Raw genomic sequence first — 21978 nt, 5'->3', positions numbered from 1 at the left:
TCGCGTGATCGCGACTAGAAGCCCCAAACGGATGACAGAGCGATGAACTCTTGGCGGCTTATTGTTAGCGACATCGGGAAACCCGATCGATTTTTCGTAATTCGCTGACTGACAAGAGCTTATCAGCGGATAACACGGGAACCGCGAGCATCGGAAAATCCCCGGATTTTTCCTCTATCTGCCATACGACTTTCCATGTTTCGTGGTTCGTCCATGTATATATACGTATATATATATACAAAAGCTCATAGAAAACCCCATTGCATAGCTTACCAATCTAAACCCATCCCACGGAAATCTTGCAGACATCAACCACGTGTGTGCCGCTGCGTTCATTCAATCGAATCCCTGCAGCTTAATTCTTCCGTGTGCTCCATCAGACAATAAATTATGAGATTGAAAAAGGGTCGGTAATTGTGCAGTGAGAAAAAATTGGAGGATGCTCTCGTGATAAAAAAAGGGAGTGGAATGGTGGAAGGAGGAGGAGGGGGGGGGGGGTGAGAGTATACTAGCAGTCTACAGGCTCCATTGAGTGGCTATCCTATACAAACAGAAGGATGCACGAGAGTGTATTGACGGGCTAGCAGTGGAAAAAAGATGTTGGATGATCGGGTAACGGCTTATCATCGTGCGAATGGTTTTCGCCAATGGGGGTCAGGTGGGTATTCATTCCTTTTTTCGTTCCTCTATAGTATATCGATCCTCTTATGGCCTCCGCGCCCTCAGCCTCCGCTCACCATCCCTCTGTCCCAACTCCCGAGCATTCTAGAGCGAAGCGTATCTAGAAGCAGCCGTTCGCTCGAAATCCAGGAACGGAGTTGGGATCGATAATGGATCGGACCGGCTTTCCAGTCCATTCTACACGCATCATTTGACACCCGATTGACGCGAGACGTTGCGAGAGCTCTAAAAGGAAGAAATAAAGAAATACTGGCTACACCCTACGTAGTAGGGCAAGGAATTCAATAGATAGAAATCATTGGTATTGTCGAGCTTTCGTGAAATGAGGCCTCGGGCGCCAGAGTCAATATTATATCTTGCTTGAATTGCGACGGTCTTCTTCCAACAGGAAGCTTATTCCATGCCTCGCTCTCTTCTCCCAGTTCTCTCCCTTTTATTCCAATGAGGTTCCCTCCTTGGATGCAATCTTCCTCAAAGGCCTCCTTTCTAAACACAACGGAAAAGAGATACAGCTACCAATAAAATTTTAGGCTAGGCCGTTTTATTTCACCAACTTCTCGCGATTCCATTTTAAGGCTGAAGCGGAGGTTAATTTATTCCGCCTTTGGTATCTGTCCTCTCTCATCTTCGTGAGAATTTCTCCGCGGAGAATTGTTTGGGATTCCTTTCTAAGCAAAACGGAAACAGATATGGCTAAAAATGTTGCAATAAAGCCTCTGTACGGCCCTGGAATCAGCGTTGCGTAATACCGTAATTCCTGGAGATTCTCCACTTTTCAGCAAGGAAAACTAATTTATTCCACCTTTAAGCTCGTGGCGAGACTCAATCTTCCCCGGCTCGGACGAAAGAGTAATTTTCTTAAAGGTGCGGTGCTCCTTCCCCGAGAATGGCTGAAGTATACAGATACTGATACTATATATACGCAGCCAAAAAAGAATACTCCGTGGAATGATCGTCCGCGAGGTTTCGAGAGATGCTCGCGCGCGCGCACGCGGGCGAGCCACAGGATTATAATCATGCAAATGTTTTTGCTTCGAAGAATAAGAGAATAAGAGAGCGAGCAACAGATGTCCGGAACGGTCCCTCCCGAAACTGCTTGTTTTCTTTCTCTCAGACAGCGGCTACGGGCTACAGCGCTCCAGCGGCTTATGGAATTGATATAGAATCTTTCATTCCGTCGACAGATGGCGCGGATTACCGTTTCGCCGCGCTTGCTGCTTACTGCCGATTCCTACCCCAGGAACAATATGGCGACATTAAGTCACCGCCACCTCCCAACTTTACTTTGTTCAATCTTCCTTCATACGCCATTTTTGTCATTTATTATTTGTCCATTACACTCGTGCGAGTGGCACAAATTTTTCTACCGTGCAGTGACACGCTAAAATTGCTTTAGACTCTTACGACGTTGCACGAGTTTTCTTTGGCGCGGCCGGCAGCGGTAAGCCGGGTATACGCACTTTCAGAGAGCAATACGCTTCTTTTTATTATCTGCGGAAAATTGAGTTTCCCACGGGAGCCCTCAGTCAGCAACCGCACCCTGAAAATGGACTTTGTCTCTTCGGACTTGTTTTCGCGCCTGCGAGCCTTAACACGTCTACTCGAAACTTCCTCGTCAACGACAATTCTATCCCCGTACAAGATAATGAGATTTCTTCGAGCGTTAGATCTCGTAAGAAGAATTCTTCGACTGGCTCCGGAGTGTACAATAAAGCTTGGCTTTGTCCCGTGTTGAGAGGACCCTTTAGTGCCGAGGGACGGAGAGCACGGCACGCTAAGGGCAGGCTGGGGCAGGCCGCCAGGCCGTAACGTGGATACGCGTGATCGAGAGGGCACGTCTTGCTTGCATTAGGCGTGGGATCACGAGTCTCCCTATGATTTATGAAAGATGTTGCCTTCCTACGGCGCGCGCGCGCTCGCGCCACCCAGCCGCCGCTTATAACTTCCAATTAGCCATCAATTTTCAAAGCGTTCGCCGAGTTCTCGCTGCGCCAAAATACCCGGAATTATCGCCAACGAGAGAGGCTCGATTTATATAGACTCCTCGGGCTACGAAGATAAAAACTCGTCTTGCTAAAAGTTGGACGCAAAAGTCTTATCTCGAGCCATAGGTTCAAAGGAGAAGCTCGGAGAGTGACGTGCGAATATCGATCCGTGTTTCGCAGCTGGGAGTGGTGGTGAAGAAATATAATTGTGGCTTATCCGATATAACAGAGGGAAAAAAGCATTGCTGGTGCATGGAACTGCCCGATTCGATATGACAGGTCAGCTTGTAGCGAGTTTTTCGTCCGAATAATATCTTTTAGGCAAAAGCTGAATTCCCTCTGACTTTGGTCATGCACGTATAATAGACCGGCAAGCGTTATCTGCGGTTGATGCTTACATCCAACGAACCGAGTGGGTACCGACTAGAAGTGATAAGGGGAATGGATCGGCTGAAAGCCAGCTTAGCCACGGCAATGCAAGTACACACACGCGGAAAATTTGTTTGAACTTTTACTGCAATTACTCCGCGCGCGCGCGCGGGCATGTAAGCTCTCGTCACAAGTTCAATTGCAGGCCTGGAATGGAAGCACGAACTTTGAACCTGTGTCCATTTGCAGCATACAAGCAGAGACTTTCAAAGTCCTTTGTCGTATGCGTGCATATGTGTACCGTATTGTTTTATGTACATAATCAAGCTGTCGCAAAGCGTGCTCGTGACGCGTATATTGGCAGATCGACGAGAGTGTGCTGATTTGAAAGAAGCGCAATTTTCGGAGCCGCGCGTGTTTCTATAGATGTGTGGGGCGTGAGAGGGAGGGTGGTGAGAGAGGGAGAAAATGTTTTGGTATTTTGAAATGTTTTGCTTGAGCGAAGTTTAATTAAGTTTGTTGAGATAGTTGGTGTTTCTTTCTGGCAGAGTGGGGGGGGGGGGGGGGGAGCAGGTCAGGTATTGGAAAGAATCTCGCGGTGTAATAAAACTTGGTCGATCGAGGGAGCGCGGCGCGGCGCCTAAAGTTCTCGCGGCTTGCTCGGAGCGGAGGAGGGGAGGAGGAAGGAATGGCTCCTCCGCGTTAGGCAGACGCGACAATGAAGCCAATTGTGTCCCTAACGTGAGAAAGCGGGACATACGTTCGCTCGAAAGATTTCAATTACGGCTCGTTATGGCAGCAGATGGACATAATGGTTCTTCTAATGCCGCTACGCCGACACTTGAGCAGTCTCACAGAATGTGTTTCTCGGGCGTTTACGACCAACACACTGCGATACTTCCAGCTACTTCATATATATGTTTTGTATGCGCTGCATGCACGTCGTATATATTCAATCCAGCCTTCGTTCCTTCGCTGTGTTTGCACGCGGAAACTTTGTATCTCGCAAAGTTGGACTCTCCCTTGAAATTGAACAATCTAGTGCATCAACGTGGTCGGCCTTAGCAAAATTACGACGCAGCTTGTTTGTACACATTCAAGCCGGAAGGCAAAAAACTCAGAGTTAAAAATTACACGCCATTTGCAGGTCTCAAAGAAGCCAAATAACTTGATATAGCTCGTAGTGCGCGTCTCATGCCCGGATACTCGTGAACATTTTTCACAGATATTCCCATCCATCCAGCAGACTTTCTTCCCAAATTTCTTCGCGTGGAAATGCACATTTATATCGTCGGTGTTCGTATTGCGAGGCAAACTTTTGTCGATTGGTTATAGATGGGAGTCTCGACGGCTGGCAACACTTGCTACTCCTGATCTAGTTTCGATTAATCGATTAGCGAGATTGATATGTGTAATCGTATCCGTTCACTGGATAGCGTTCTACTTTCTTCTCGATATTTGGCGTTGGGAGAGGAAACGGAGTTTAGGGGTCGTATATTCAGGCACGTCACTCGAGTCTCGAGAAAGCCTCGAATCCTATAATATATATATGTAACATAAAGTATAGATTTCGGGCCTTCCTTTACTTCGAGCGACGTCTCTGCATGTATACTATCATAGGAGCAGTTATGTGAAAAAGTCTAGTTGTTGGTATAAGCGTCGAGGATTGAACTGGTACAAAAAGTTTTGGTTGAAAGCTGCGAGGGCAGTGAAATAAAAACATACAAGGGTCTATTAGATCGAATTAGGTATATCTAATGTAACCACATATGCGTCGTGGTTTCTCAGCGAGACGTCTCGTTTTTAAAAAATTTCTCAAGAATTGCAAAACGTTGAGAAAAACTGATAATAGTCGGTGGGTAGAGAGTAGGGCTAAAAAGAAAAAACAAATAGGTAATGTAATGCTCGATGTAATGACTCGTTTTAATGACTAAAAATAAATATATAGCCACGTTAGGTATACCGTAAGTAATTTTTACGAAGGCTTAATAGCTTGCTAAATGACCAGCAATAACCAAAGATTATTTTTATCGAGGAGGCAGACTCGAATTTTCACGTTTGAGATACGCGATTCGAAAAGTGTACGCAAGTGGAAGTAACGGCTGGCTGTTCTCAAAGCGTGCGTGGGCTTTTTTTGTCCGCTGACGAAAAAAGTTCGGCCTACCATCGTTTCCAGGACGACGGAACGTTTGTCATTGGAGAGCGACGCGAAATATAAATCGCAAACAGAACCAAAGCTGCAGGTTCAAGTACCGAGGGGGTGGGAGGAGGGGGGTTAGGAATGAAAATAAACTCGACTTGGTCGCGTTATCACTATAACCCGTCTCTCCGTCCGTGGAAGTTGCGCGTTGCCTTTTCTCTCTCATTCTCTCCATTTTCCATCCTCGACAGCATATTGTGTACTTCGCGAAGCTCGACGTAAAAATGCGCACGATTGTTGAATTTCCTTCTTTACGCGTTCCGCCGCACGTTAAATCTACAGACATCCCCGTAGTACCGTGCTTGTACAAACCGGCGCAGGGAAGCCCCCATCCTATACGAATACGAATGGCTTTGTTCGTGTAACGATATTGCTGTCAGCGGAGGAGAACATTCGGGATCCTTGAAAAAATGCGGATTCTTCTAGCTGCCACGCAAATACTAAATAAATGAGAATTCCGTAGGTCGAACTTTCAGTTTCTTTGAAAAACCATCGCAAACACACGTACGAGCTGTATATGTATATAGCGGAGGTATACAAAAAGACAGATACTAACGCATTCACGGGGAAAAGGATATCTGCAATGAACTTTAAGAAAATAATCTTAATAATATCTTTGACTGTGTATAGTGTATGTATATGTATATAGGAGTCCAGAAGGTAACATTGGAGAGAGAGAGAGAGAGCCAGAGTGTATAGTATAAATTGGTATATAGTAAGAGAGAATTCCGAGCAAAGTGCAGTTAGCGGAATACCCTTGCTTTCCGGTGCATAAATGCATAATGGACAGTTTTCTGTTTAAATTATACCATTCTCAGGTCGAAGCTCTCTTTGAAATGCGCATAGTTAGGCGATCGAGCGAATAGTTAGACTCGTAGAAACGATTTCATCGGGACCGTTTCTACGTCGATCGAGTCTCGACCCGGCCCGGCCTTGGAGAGCGCCTAACGATTTCTAACTTTTTCCAGTCTGTTATTGGCAGCGAAATTGAAAATTACACACACCGTCTCTCGGTATATAAATATTTCCGTGGTATCACGAGTTTAGTGTTGGAAAAGAGGGCGCGTGCGTCTGCCTGCCTCTGGAAGGCAGACGAATAAATATGGCCTGTCGCTGGCACACATATGAAATGGCTCAAAGCTATAACACGCCTGGATAGAGTCAATGAACATAAAAACCTGACAAAAGCAATCGCGGACTCTGTCTTACGGTCTCGCGAATCATGAATCCAATGATTTTTATGGGGATCAATATCGCCGAGTCTAATAATAATCAAGCTGCGCTGAGTATACAAGGACTGTCCCTCTGCGCCTAATAATTCTTCCAACTTTTCCTTCGTTCCATATATATAATAATAATCTGCCGGACGATTGAAATAACGAGTCGACAAAATTTGCGAACATTTTGTAGAAAGTGCAAACTGGTTTGAAAAAAAGAGAGTTTTCAACAACGTGTCCTAAAATTATATATATATTTATATATCTTGGAAGTTGTTACAGAGACGCATAAAAACTCTTAATAGTAGATTTTTATTCTAATTAGTAAAATAATTAAGCGATGTATCGAATAATAAGGCATATAGTAGATTAGTGTGTGGTCTCGAGCGAAAGTAATGAGCATTCGAAATAGGCTAATCAATATTCATGACGGGGACACTTTGGGGAAGAGGGCAGGGGCTGCTGTTGCTGATCAGGCACGATAGGCGACTGTCAACGGAAGTTCGTCAGAGTCAAAGAGCGTTATGGGCTTAGGATGAGCCGCACACGCGAATACATATCCTGCTGCTAGCGGTTTCACCTTCGCGGTTACGGTTCTCGTAGAATAATCTAGGAAGGAGAGACTCCATCGCGTGCCGGTGGGTGCTTCCTTGCTTCCTACTTCTACTTGCTACTGGAACTTTCATCAAGAGCCAAAGCCAAACGCACATTCCCGTCGCGTCGGCCAAGAACGTGACGTGCATTTAGCCGCTCCTTTTTTCCCCAATCGATGTCCGTTTTCCAAAGTTCCTACAAGATTTATCATAGTCGAGCGCTTGATCAAAGAGTGTCACGAGACTCCGGCAACGATATTAGTAGCCGAGTCGAGGAAATAAGCCCATTTCTCAAATCCCCTATAAATTCTACGCCATCCCCGAGCATTACTTTTATTTTTGCACCGCTTTCTTCCTCCTTACGATCATTGCGCGATCTACGTATAGTGTCTTCTTTTTTGCGAATAACAAACCTCATCGTGGAGGGACGCGCAGGATCTTATGGCGAATCACGCGAACCACCCTAAAGGACTGCATGGCATATTGTCGGCCGATGATAAATCAATCGAGTGTCTTGACACACCTGACACGGACAAATCGATCGTTTAGCGACAAAGCGAAGGAAAGTCTCAAAGAGCGCGCGGATATCGACCTAAAGGCGAGCCAAAGGACACACGATACTTCTTCGCCAGGGCCCAGGATCCTTCGCTCCGTAGCACAGTATACTGCACTACCTCCAATTTCCCGTCCATTTTACTTCTTTCCACGTTTCGTTCTCCGGTTGCAGGTAGCTCGTTGACGGTGTTTAGTTTCTGATTATCGGAAATCGATCCTTAGCTTTCTCTCTCCCTCTCTCCCTTGGCCTCTCTATGCAAGGAAACCTTCCCCAGATAGCAGCGGTTGTGTATACAAGTATACGCGCGAGAGTAGCCCCGTTGGACTTTGCGCCACCCTCCCTCGACAAAAGGAGAACCATCGTAAAGTATAAAACATAGGGACTCGGACCACCAGACAACATTTCCAAGGTATGGTATATATATATATATATATATATACGTTACTTTTATTTACTCGGTGCGAGGAACCGTGAGAGGCAGTCTGTCTCTTTGGAGCGCCAAATCATGGCGGCGAGCGTCGAGGACGCGGAGAAAAAAAATGAAGGAGCACGAAGGACAAGAGGGTGCCATAAATCAAATTTGCCTGTCCGAAGGAAGTCACAATGTCTGACGCACACCTCTTTAGGGATTATAAAATAGTCTTCAGCGCGATAACTTTGGGGCCAACTAACGTATTTCCTACCGAAACCCCTGCTTACAGCGTAATTTAAATTTACAACCTTAAAATTCTTGGCAACGGCCTCAAATATATCGCTCTGCGCCCCTGCAACCCGTGGCTGTGTTACGCAGCTGCTCTAAAAGAGCAGATCGAAGTGTGGATTTATTGCAGCAACCGAAATAATTAGGGACGGATAAATCGTGAGTGGAAAAAATATTTGAATCTATATATTCAGATATATGTACTACAATGGAGAGAACGTGTCTGAAAGAAAAGGAGGGAGGCGGAGACCAAGGGAGGGAGAGAGAGAGAGAGAGTCGAGCTATTAAGTTTTTTCCGATGATTGATTTTAGGGGAGACTCTGGAAGACTTTTGTTCGGTTCATTGTGATTATACTAGCGCGCACATCAGCTGATCGACGCGCTGGCTAGTGGAAAAAAGAGTCTCGTATATATATAAATGTCGGCATTGTGGTGGATGGGTAGGGGAATATCAAGCTAGATACGAGGAGGTTATGCTCGCTCGACGCCGTGGCCGTTAATAATGGCCGAGGCATAAATCAAAGTTTCATTCACGTCTTTATTGCTCTATTAAATGGGACAGCTGGTGCCTGTCCTCCATCCTCGGCGTGTCGGGATCGACTTTTGTGCGACACCGAACTTTTCGTCGGGTTACGCGCTGCGCCGCTCGCTCGATCTCCTTGTGTTCGCTCGCTATCCGCTTTTACGTGCTGCGCTCGAGGGTCCGCAACTCTGAAGGAGCGCGTGCGCCAGCCTAAGCCTACCGATAATTCATAAAAATCCATCTTTCCCTCCAGTCATTCCGCTAATCCAATTTACAACGCAGTTTTACAGCCTACCTCCAACTTTTATATCCCGAATCCACAGCCTACCCTTATAGCAGCATCCTTCCGCTAATTCGACTCGGAAGAATAGCTTTTACAACCCGTCGCTATTCTTCTCTAACTTTCCAGCACGTTCAGAAGAATCTACGATTTTATAAGCTAATAAGATCATAGAGATTTATGCACCTATTGTTAAGAGTATTCACTCTGGGATTTTTTCTCTGCTCTCTAAATATATACGAACAGCTTTGGTAATTCTTCAAAAAATAATGGTACAGTGCCATTCTCACCTATTACTATAAAAAAAAAAAAAAAAAAAAATAACGGAATCTTAATATATTAAATTATGTTGTCACTCTTCACATATTTTCACCGTATTTCACTGTAACCGCGGTAGTTTTCTCTCTTTTCGGTAACGTATACGCGCCGAGGCTTATAAATCTTTTTAATTCCAAGCAGTTTCCAGCGAGCTGATGTATGTGTTCGCCGGGAAAAAGAGAGTAAGAGATATAGATACGAGCATGTGTTATAATACCCTAACTATGGATGAAGGCTAGCCAAGCCTCGTTTGCATACAAACTCGCAAACTTACATTGGCATGATAGAGTTATGAATTATACGTTCGATAATCATTTTCCGCCTCTATTGTGCTCCTACTATGTATAGTTGTTTCGATTTCATGTCGAATTAGGTTAGGTATACATTTTGATATGGTTTAGAACGTGTGTAGATTCCGTGATGATCCAACAAGCGAATAATCTGCAATGCCAATAATCTCTTTTCCTTATCGTATAGAGAAATTAACGCGGGATTGACGATGAAAATCTGCAGTTGAATGGGATCGGTGAAAAAGCTAAAGGACGCGATTCGATTGAAATATTTAACGTGCAGGGCCGTAGCTTGAAAATCACAATCGACACTTTCCGGAATGTGGTTCGAGGCTGCATATACACACGGACAGACAGACGGACGAAACTCATTAATTCGGAATAATTTCTGGTGCGCGAGGGGTCGCAACGCGATACCGAAAGGTTTTATCAAACTATATTCCAGTTGCAGCGTATCGAGTTAATGTCATTAATTTCAGTTAACAGTTGGGTTGACGCCTCGCGAACTCCAATTTGGGAGGGACGCTTGCTGACGGAGACGGATCGAAGCCTGTTTACATAGAAATCCGTGTCGTAAAACCACACCTGTGTGGTCCAATTTGAAGCTGCCCTTGGCAGCTCATTTACGATTAACAGAGGAACTGCGTGCTCTTGCCAACTCTTGCCGGCCAAATGGATTTTGCACGAGGCGAAAATTCTTTCTCCCTTTCTTTTTATACGGGGAAGAAAATAAGGCTCGAGCCGGAAGAATTAAAATTCTTTCTGTCGCAATATAGATTGGAAATAACTATTTCCCGTGCTAATAAAACGACGAAGGATTGTTGAATTAGACGCGAGGATAATTCCAGGAGAATTCTCGAAGAATTCACGTTTGTATTAAGCGCAAGGATGCGAAGAACGAGATATGTTGCTGGACGGAAGGAAAGAGATAGGAGCAACGTGTGTGAAGTTTGAGGAGAACGCGATCCCGTAAAAGGATTAAACTTAGGTACGAAAAACTTTATTGTCAGGCATGATCCACGGGAAAAATGGTTCTTTCCACGGTGTAGCTCTATAGCTGTATGTGCAGTGCAGCAACCGGTACCTTATCCTTGTTTCTCGACGTTTCAGAGACTGACGCGCAAAAACAGTTAAAGCGATTAAAGTTGCAGTGGGAAAAAGCCTTTACTTTTCACTTTTCAGTCTTCCACTCGTCCTCTCTCGTCGCTACTCTCTGTGGATGAGGATATCGCGCCACGGGGATTATCTCGACCAATTGCATCGGTCGGTAACATCTATTCGGACTTATTATTTGAATAGGGTCACCCGACCTTTGAGGGCTTAACGCTTTGTCGCCTTCGACTCCTCGTGTAACCCAACCTACCTGATCCCTATCTCTATCTCTCTCTATATATACATATATATCTCCTATCCTCTCAAAGTATAGTAACCGTTGGCGAATACCAGAAGCTGATTTACGACACTTCTTCCAACACAAGGAAACACATTTCTGCCTCCAACTCAACACGTGACTTTTTCCTCACCGTCACCGTGTTTTAACAAGATATAGTTGTAGGAAGCCGCCATCGGTTGTACACAAACGAAAAACCGTACATAAACAGGATATATATATATATATATATATATATATATATATGTATAAACTAATATCCAAAATTGATTTACGACACTTTCTCTCCCACGTTGAAACTATTTAGCCGCGGGGACCGAGCGAGACGCGCAGGAATACGTCGCGGAGGGGAATGGCGCAAATATATTTTTATCTCTATAAGATTCGGCAAGAGAAATCCCGGCATAAACCCCCGGAGGGGGTGAGAGTTCTCGTGGTGGCTTGGAGCTTCCCGAACCGGAAGAGCAATTACTGTTGATTGACCTTCTAGCTGATGCGCTCAGGTCGTATAATAAGATTAATAAAAGCTCATCTCCGCTTCGATAATCGTACCGGGGATGCGCGTGCCTTTAAAACTGACAAGGGCTAATTCTCCTCCTGTAAAGCTGCTGCTGGGTAATAAGAAAAGTGATTGCTATAGGAGAGACTCTTCGATCCTCGCTAATAAGCGAGTGACGCGGTCAACGTATATAGATTGAGTCTTTACACGTGGTGGAACTGCGTTCCGACGTCTAGACGCCTTTCGATGGTCGCGCCGCTAATCGCCATTCCTATATGCACACTACATACCTATATATCTATACGTTTACACGTAGACTTGTTTTTTCAGCGAACAGCGGCCCGGTTACCATGGTAATTCAAGTAAATCGATAAGCAGGCATTATTGAATTGCCGGACACACGTGCAGCTGTCTATCGGTATATAAGCAAGGAGCGAGATAATGTACGAACGTAGCGAGATATAGATATAGAAATGGTATATCGCGTTGAGTTAAAATCGCTACAGCGTGGAAAGACCAAGAGTCGTTGCTGTGGTGCTCGGCTACGTCGCGGTGCTCACCGTTCCGTCTGTCCGCAATAATTAGAAGGCGACGGAAAGAATGGGGAAAAAATAGCAGATATAACGGAGTGTTCAGGCTGTTGCATGGGAAACGTAGACAATGGCTAGGAGAGCGCGGAAAGAAAGAGAATGGGGAATCAAATGGAATACGGAAGGAGGCGCGCGGCAAGTTGTTGCGTTCAAGTAGCGGCTACCAATTTCATTTGAAGCACTGGGACGTGGTGGGTACTCGTTTCGTTACACGCTATCATATACATCCGCGTGCGCGTGCTCTCTTTGTTCGCTCCTCCTCCTCTTCGTACGCACTCACCGAATTATTCCGTCTCTCGTAGTGGTGCGAGCAACAACACGTCGCAACGCGCTTTCTTTTGCCCTCTCGAGCTCTTTTCCTGCTCAACCTCCCCCCTCGAGAGACTCCCTTCTTCACCCCGCCTATACTTCACTCGAAAAGTCATTAGAGGCCCTAAGCGAATAACAATCGCCTCTTCTGTTTTATATACACCCAACCAGTGGACTATCTCGTTCCACGCTGCACACTTTCTTTATCACTTATTTCCTTTCCTCGTGATCACGTTTATCCATTACACGACGGACTCCTACCGTTCGGGCATTACTCACTCGCATCACCGCGTGCTTCCCGTTGACTCGCGGCCTTATTTTTCTTCGTATTTTTAATTACGTTTTAACTAGAAATTTATGAGCTGCACGGACGGCTTTAATAATCACTTAATTATGAGCGATAAACCAAGAGAATTAAGTCCCACGTAGACATTAGGAATATTAACGAATCGTTGATACATCAACGGTCCTTTAATAAAATAGATTTACTGTGTAATTAATATGCAGGTTTTTTTCGAGATATATCAAGGCTCAGTGGGGTATGGGAATTGGGGAGGGGGAGGAGGGGGGAGGTGGAGAAATGACGGTCGGTTGGACAGACGGACGAGTAGGAAGGACGGAAGAGGAAGGAGGATGGGGAGAGTGTACGAGACGGAATGGGAGGACAAGGTAGATGAAAGAAAGGAGTAAAGAAACATCGAGGAATAGTGAATTCCCTGTGCGCCGAGTCTGTGTTATTAGCATAGCGAGTATTTAAAATGAATTATGGAAAAACTTATGGGGAGGGGAGGTGGGGGAGATATTTCGACATAGCCTGCTGTGTCAGATGTATCACTTAGAATACATGATCTATCCTTTGCCGAAAGTTTGTCTACCCCCCCCCCCCCCTCTCTCTTTCCACAGTATAAGCTTGGGCCAGAAATCCGAGCCTTGCTAAATATCAAATTGTCCTTTTGTTTCAACTTGACGTTCCCGATATATCTCTTCGACGGGAGCGTTTTACCTTTTCTCCCTCTCGTCTTTTTGCTCCCTGCAACCTTGGGTCAGCAGCAGGTAGATAGTATGGCAGGAACTTTATACCCTGCGAAAAACAACCAAATTTTTCTCCATCCAGCACTGGCCTGTCAAGGTCAGCGCCAAGAGCTTTTTCATCGGTCAACAACGTTATTACGCTACGCTCAACATCCCTGTCTTCGTCAAATTTATTGATAGGCCTAAACATACCTGGAATTTTTCCAAATTCGACGTATTAATTTGCCTGGGTCATTTGTAAACATAAGCGAGGAGGCAGATGCGAGAGAGGAATAATATTTTCAAGGTCGACAAACTTTTTGTTTCTCGCATTGGACGGAGAAGAAACTGCGTTCTAGCGCGAGCACCTGTAAGCCAGTCCGTGCCTTTGCTAATCGGTGCTCGCATTGCTGCTATCTCTCTCTTTCTCGCAAACACACACACATACACACACACACGCGCGCGCGCGCGCACAGATACTTTTTCTCGTTCTTTCGTTGGCAGAGAGTGAGACCGGAGGAGAAACCCACTCCCGGAGTCATTTTTGTCTTATTGTGCTTGCCAAGTTATGTGGAAGGGTTTCTGGTGGGCGTCAGGAAGACTCCAGCCGGCACTCCGGATCGAAAGGTCGCGTGCAGGCCGCCTGACCGCGCATAGAAAGCTCCTTCTGTGCTGAAACCTTGTTCCCCTTGAATATTTTCATAATCATTCCTAGCTGACCGTACGTGAATAACTCCTTTTTTCCTATCTAATCGGTTTATACAGGGTGTCGTTCGAGAATAGTGTTAAAACTAGAATCCCTCGTTGGGCCAGACAATGCACCTTGGATTGTTTTATTATTATTTTTATTAACAGATATATATATATATATATACGAGAAAATATTAAGAGAAGGACCCGCAGTAATGACCTTACGGATGAATTAATTCTCGTAATGAATGCAGTGGAACGTGAAAAGAGATTCGTGTTGGAAGGTGGAAGGACAGATGGAGGGGGTAGGGGCAGGGCTTTGGATGAAGTGATTTTATTTGTGTTTTTATGGTACCGGGTCGCGGGAGTTGCTCAACTGGTTCTTTTGCAAAACCGTTTATGCCTCGACCAGGCATGGCTCTGGGAGTAATTAGAGAGCTATTATCTCTACTCCCCGCAAACTAGCTTTCATTCCGCGATATAGTAGTTTAGCCAAGGAGTTTTCGCTCAATTGTTTCCTCTCTCGTTTACCCCCTCCCCCCTTACACACCTTCGGCAAGTTTCTCTCTCTCTCTCTCTCTCTCTGGATAAAGATAAATCCTTCCGAAAGTTGCTATATCCGAATTCTCCGGCTTTGTGCCCGATGGCCACCGACGGCTGTCACTACGGATGGTCGCCACGTGCTTTTTCTCCGAGCGCGCGTGTAATCACGCGTGGAGCTTCACGAGCGTGAAAGCGGATCGACGGGGGAAAGCCGAGCGTGAAGAGATCATCGATTTACGTCCGTCCGGTGGAATAGAAGTGACGCGAGAGGGTCAGGCATCGATCATTGACGGATGAGCGCTTCGTCAGGAAGATACAAGTCTTATAATACGATTCTTCTATTATATATATATATAGAAGGTTCTTCGGATATATAGCGAGGAGTGGTGGAAAAACACGAAGAAAGCCATTTGAACGCGCGTCCTATAGAGGGACCGATAAAATATATTACTGTATAAACAAGACTAAGAGGAATTTTATTATTATCGATAAATCCTGGCAATGGAGTTTAATTAGTTAATGCCAGGAAAGCTGTTTAAAGGCCTCGTTGTCCAACGACAAAAAGATATCGTTTCAAATGTACGAAACGTAACCGCAATCGTTTTTCCATATAGAGATGCTGTTTGTGTGTTTATTTGCGAGTATGTGCATATGGGTGTGGGCATGCAAACATCCGTGCAGTGCTCGCTCGCGTATTGCGCGAGGGGGTAGCTTTGCATGGCGTAGCGTGGCGTGGCGTGGCATGGCATGGCATAGGGCGAAGCAGAGTGGAGCAGGAATGTTAAATCTGGCCGTCATAATTCTCCGATCGAGCGCAATTGGCGGAGAGTTAATATTCCGAATGGACGATAGGCGGATGTATCGCGGAGTTAATCTAAGTCCACGTCGAACGAATCATTTACGAAACGCGAAAGCCACTTTATTAACGAGCGTTTAAATGATATAAATGAATAATTATGGTTGTGGAATTATTTGTACGCGAGCTGTGCCGTTAGCGGGAAATCCAATGGGCATGCCAGCTGGATTTTCATTTAGCGAGCTATCAAACTTGTATGGGATTAATGATTTAGCGAAAATTCTTTGGGATCGCTGGGGGGCTCGTTCAGCGAGAAACTGTTGCCAGGCCGATTATAACGGAGAATAATTTCGCAAAATATGCTCATTGGCGATTTTAGAGCGTCGTCGCGTAACGTAGCAGGCAGGCAGGCAGGCAGGCACACACAGGGGCACAATTATAGGCGGGCTTAAACTCGTTAAATAACTTGGAGAATTCGTGAAAATCTGGCAGTTTCCTCGAGCGTCGTAAAATTTACAGATCTCTTAATCATAATGAAGCCGGGCTCGGTGTGGAGGGTGCGGGCCGAGGTGAATCGTGAAAATATGATTTTTGAACGGTACGGTGATAACTGTGCCGTAAACTGGCCAAATGCTTCTTTTAATTCTTCCGCTCGATTCGTTTATGTCGGCTATACGTTATAAAGCTTCGACAAATACTTTTTATTCCAAGGAGGACGCGCTGCAGCCAGTTAGCGAATATATTAGCCAATTCTTTTTAAGATGGCAATCAAGGAGTCATCGACGATGAGGAACGGGTAGGGAGACTCGGGGAATATTTCATTTGCAGGATTATACCGGTGAGAACGCTGAGAATATTGATCGATGGAAATTACTGACTAAAACTTTCTTCCGCGAAGCAACGGAGATCAATGCGAACCGATCTGTTCCGACTGCAGAAATAAACTGTTAGTCTTATGAATATATTCATAGTGCGACAACATCAGTATTCAGAGGCTGCTGGTTCCTGAGGCACGCTTTAAGCTCTCGAAAAAGCAAGCGCGCGAGCCAAAGTATTATAGCGAACCGGCCGTCTCTCGCAAGCGCAGCAGCCTAAAAAGGATTCTTGTTCCATTTCTCGCTAGATCGCGTAACTCATAATAAAGCTTTACGACCATTCGGTTCGCGCCGTGTCGCATTTTATACCACTGTCAATGTCCCCGGTGCTTAAATTCACCGATTTCGTTCAATCCTCGATTACCCTTCTGTTTTACGCGTAACGAGATTCGTGATTCGCACTCTCATTTCTCCAACCTCGGCCAAGATGCTCCCAGTACTGTCCGGAACACTGTATAATAGCTATGGCGGCGCACGAACAGAAACTTTTTAACATTTTCCACCAGGATTCTCCACAGTCACTATATTATTGCAGCACAGCGAATAGACATCTCTTCCACGAACTTGATCCTTTTTACTTGCTTCTTATAATATAATAATACACATTCGAATCACATGGTAAATTTTATTTCTTCCTTTATAGGTAGAGGATTTATTTTCAAGCAACGATGCAAATTTTCCAAGCAGAGGCAATCGGATCGTTGATCGCGTATGTAAGGTTCTATGTAGGGGTTGCGATGATTTGCTTCTTTTCTCATCCGGAAGGCATCGGTGATGGATTGCTACCGCGGTGGTACGAAATACGACATGATCATTGTTTTACTCTGCCATTACTGTAGCAGCAGCAGCAGCAACACAGGGATACAGTCCTTACATCCTTATTTCGGTCGGGGCGTAGCAATTGCTTTGCGATTCAAGGCGCGATCGAATATTCAAAGCGCGTGCCGTCGACCTGATTGGAAACTCGCTCGCGTGCCGTTGTGGTTGCGAAGCTATGAGTACTATGAGAAAGATTTCATAATCCAGAGCCCCCCTCCGATAAGTCCAAGTGCGAATGGATAACACCTCTCTTCCTGCCCCTATACGAGTTTTCTATTAGCCGTCTTACCCCCCCCCCGCCTCCCCCTCAAACTCAATAAATCGCTCACGTCCCGGCAAAGGATCGCGAGGGATCAATCCCAGTACTAACAGTTGCCATTTTTTCTCGCAAATCTTGCCTATATCTTTCCACGAGGAGAGCGAGAACGATTTTCAGCCGGAGAACAGCTACTCTGTAAAGCGCTAATGGATCGTTTTTCTCAGCGATTCAAGAGGAACGAATTTTGCCGGATAGACCAATAGATAATTTTTCCACAATTTTCTTCTCCTCTACTTCCCAATGATTTCGTACGCTGGTCTCTGAAAAGTCGCCTCATCCCTCTCATTCTAGTCGACGTCGCCCTCTCGCTAATGGACGACTTTTCCGTCCCGTTTTTATTAGCGATTCTAACCCGTTTTCTGGACCCTTTCTTTTATGAGAATTGCACGTGCTATGAGAGGGATTTAATACTGGCTCCAATAAGACTCCGCGCGCTAATGGATAACATTTTCCTCCTCCCGGTGCTTCTTTTCTATTAGACACCTTAACCTCTAATACTTGGCAAATCGCTCACGTTCCTTCACAGCGGAAGGATCAGTATAGTGGTTATTTCACCGAAACGTTATTCCTCTCCGACAAACATAATTCCTTTTTGCCGTTGATGCTGCTGCTGCTTCAGCTTCTGCCCCTCGGAACCACGAGGAGAAGCCTTCTCTCCCTTATCCACCCCCCCCCCCTCCAACCTCTCCCTCTCGCACGCGTGGAGCAATTAATCAACGAGATATGAGAAATTTTCCTCCTGCTAATCGTCCGGCCGATTCTAGCTGCGTCACTCTCGCGCGATTTGCCACCAATGAAATTTCATTTATCCCCAAACGACTCACCAAGCAACGACGCAGCACCACCACTGGCAGCCAAAACGAAACTTATATTCGGACTCCGCCAACAACCCTCTCCTCTCGTCCTACACTGTACCATTACTTCCAACGTAGGCTCCCCTGCAATCCACCCGGTCATGCATCATTTATATTCACTTTCTGGAAATTTTCCTTCTCGCCTCCCGCAATTTTCCCACTCCCGTCGCGGTTTCCTTGTTTCACGTTTTATAAGACGCTGATGGGATTTACAAAGCGGAGCCTTGCCATTCCGATTTCATATTCGGAAAGAACGAGAACGGAACTCCCCGTGATTCCCGCGGAACGGCAAATATAAAACCTGATTTACGACCTTGCGGAATATAAATCGTGTCTTTATATTAATCTTGACGTGCGCTAGTGTAACAATCGAGATTCTCCACTTTCCACGCGTTTGGTATATTCCCTACATTTTCCAGCGAGATTATCCCAACGGCTTCTTTCAACGCGCCCGAATCGACGACGTACTCTCGCTTATCAATCGCGTTCTTCCCCAAATTAAACTTTCGAGCATACATTATACGCAACGTTTCCCTTAATCGCTGCATCGCGCAACTTTTTATTACCCTCGCGCTGCTACCGTGTTTCTTTATTATCAGCCCACGCGCGCGACTCTGTACTATCATTTCTCTCTTCAGGGCCCCTTATTTCGCGGCCGATTATTCCCGGTAAACACGCATCGAGAAACACGCGTGCGAATAAAGAGGGAATGTTGCAGGGGGTAAGCAAGGTAAGTCGAGTCAAGGGGCGCGCAAAGGTGGAAGGTATAGGTGTATGGAAGAAGGGTCAGGGGAGGGGGGAGGGGCTTATTTTTACTCACCTTATCGTCGTCACGCGAATCCACGATATCGTCGAGAGGAAGTCACGCACACACAAGAGAAAGCACGCACTGAAAGGATCATCGATCACTCTGGCCAGGTACTCGAATATCCCAGCGGGAATTGAGGGAGGATCACACTTTCACGAACTGGCACCTGGTACCGGCTGGTTTCCGGCGCAGTAATGTTTCACGCTATTGGATAACTGCTTGATAGTGATTAGAGGGCCCTTTATTGGACCAGATATCCGTCCCACGGAGCTGAAGCGCCTCCAGGTGGTTTTCGGCGCAAAAAAAGTTGTTGCTGACGCGGGGAAGGAAGGTCGTTGACATAAAAAAGGGACGATTAATGAATCGCACTGGCATGCACGAAGGTTGTCACTGTGTGAGAACGGTATACTTGGTCCCCATGAGGCACACGAGTCGCGGGAACTCGCACGCGCGCGCGCGCGTACAAGTTGTCGGAGAGGTGTGGAAACGAGTGGCGTAAGGAGACCGTACCGTCACGGCGCCACGGCACTAACTGACAGTCCGAACTCCGAAGTCGACGAGAACCCGCCAGTTGGCCGCACCAGGAACACAGAGTCGCGCGCGGGCAGGCAGGCAGCAGCACCGTCAGGGGAGCCGTTCCGTGGTGTACGCTGCCTGGTGGTGGTGGTGGTGAAGCGAGGGGACCGAGGAGGGGGAAAGGCATACACGAGATCCTGCGCTCTGTCTCCCTCCAACTACCCTCCCCCCTCCACCTTTCTCCCTCTCTCACTCTCCTCGCATGCCCTTTTCACTCCCTCCGGGCCGAGTCTCCTCTCTACCGCCGGCTGCTCTCTCATCTCCCCCCCCCCCCCCCCACTTCCCTTCGTCTCCCCAACATCCCTATGGTTCCCTACCATTCCCAAAGGTTGTTGCATTCCCTTCTTCTCGAGCTCCCGGCCACCTATTGGCGTTCTCGCAAACTCATTCACTTCACTCTCTCCTCAGATTCTCCCGCTCTGGTTGCTTCGCTCGGCGTTCCATTCCATCCATCCTCCCCTGCATGCCCTGCCAGCCCAGTCGTCATCCAGATGTAGTGGCCTGAAGCACGTGGGGAGCGCGTGGGGAGAGGGTGAAGCAGAACAAAACATATAGAGAGCCACACCAAAACGGCTCCTCGCTCGAGGGTGGAGTTGCAAAATATGTTGTAGAAATGGAGTGGTCGATGAATGCGGTCGCCCGTAGACTAGGGATTTTATTGATCTTTTTTCCACCCCATGGCGGAGAAAGAGAGAAAGAGAGCGCGAGAGAGAGAGAGAGAGAGAAAGGCCGCACGCATACACGCACACACGCACGCACACTAACCTAAGGCCCGGCTTAATTAAGCTGGACTTACGTATATATACAGCGCGCTATACGAGACCATTTGCTCGAACGTGTCTGTACTTTGACGCCTCTGTCCCGGAAGTCAGGTGGTTTTCTCCATCGACAAACACGATGAATCTTTCATCGGAAGCTTCGATCCGTTTTTCCACTATCCTGTACTATCCGACAATTTTTACCAAATATTTTCAATCTAATTGGAGCATGCTGGAAAAAATATCTATTCTGCTCGTGTGTTTTTTTTTTCTAGGCCAACAAGAGATAGTGATGATAAGAGAAAGCGTGCAGGGTACGAATTTTGATAAGAGGCTGTTTTTCTTTGTTGCCTTATCTAACGGTGAACGGACCAACCGATTTTCTTAAATATTTCTTGTTCCCGAATAGCTCGCGTGTATTTGAACGCCCTTGGCTTTAGTCAGGTGGGTTGTTTTCTCCACCAAACACGATGAATCTTTCATCGAGAAATTCAGCCATTACGCGCTTTCTCTTTTTACGTTATACACCCAAGTATTTTCCACTCTTCCACTCATGTAGGCGTACACCTACTCTAACCCTTCATCTATAACTCCCAACTTTTTAACAGCTTTTCTACCCTTGCTTTAGCAACTTCAAACTCTCATATGTGAAAAACTAGCTGGTTAATGTAATGGGTATAAAGGACGCAGACTTTTTCCTGGCTTTAACAAGCATGCATGTGTTCCAGGTATGAAAGACTATAATACCTACAAAACAATTTCTACCTTTAGCCCCTAATAAGAATAATTTGAGAAGATGCATGCGAGAAGTTACTTGATGGTGTGAGCTACAGAAATATTACAACAGTATATAGTTTGTTTGAAAATGGTGAAACGAACTTTTGAGAGTTTTGGGCAAAACATTAATTAGAGTCTATATATAGGATTTTTTTAAATTTCGCATCACAAAAAATTGAGAATAAAATAGCGTGGAATAGAAGTTTCGCTCGAGTGTAGAGGTGAGTTAATTAACAAACGAATTCCAATTAAATGGAAATTCCTAATTGGGCTCGTCGTAGGAAATTTGACGAGAGCCGTCGTTCCCCGTCAAATTATTCACTTTCGTTACGCTACGGTATAAATTCGTAATAAAGGGTAAATAATAGACGCGAATGCGATTTATTATGTTTGTAAGCTTAAGAAATGTATCTCCCGGCTAATAAATTTTTATGCATCATTAGTCATCGAGATTTATGATCATCTTGGCGCAAGGGTGGCCCGTGGAAACTGTAAGGTATTGCGTCTTGTCACATTCGACCTTTGTTTCGTTCGATCCTGGGAACTCACTAACTGGATGCCATTTACCCTCTCGACATCCCCTTTTCAACCATATTTCTCCACGGTGGTGTAAAACTCCATGCAATTCTCCAATAATCGACCAAAATGACGC

The 21978-nt window shown here is 45.8% G+C and overlaps 1 protein-coding gene across 1 annotated transcript in view; it reads right to left on the bottom strand.

The window, feature by feature from the left end:
* Window positions 1-19766, bottom strand: part of LOC136778911 (discoidin domain-containing receptor 2-like) — a 48920-nt gene extending 29154 nt beyond the window's left edge. Inside the window, exon 1 of the mRNA XM_066736086.1 lies at window positions 19228-19766. The gene's annotated coding sequence lies outside the window, so the exon portion shown is untranslated. The remainder of the gene's footprint in view (window positions 1-19227) is intronic.
* Window positions 19767-21978: the final 2212 nt, after the last annotated feature.

Source organism: Prorops nasuta, unplaced genomic scaffold, assembly GCF_024137725.1.
Source record: "Prorops nasuta isolate Cenicafe-Biocafe unplaced genomic scaffold, Cenicafe_Pnas_1.2 PNAS00015, whole genome shotgun sequence".
NCBI classification, from domain to species: domain Eukaryota; kingdom Metazoa; phylum Arthropoda; class Insecta; order Hymenoptera; family Bethylidae; genus Prorops; species Prorops nasuta.
Note: the sequence above shows the minus strand (reverse complement) of the source record. Positions and strands in the feature narration are given on the sequence as shown.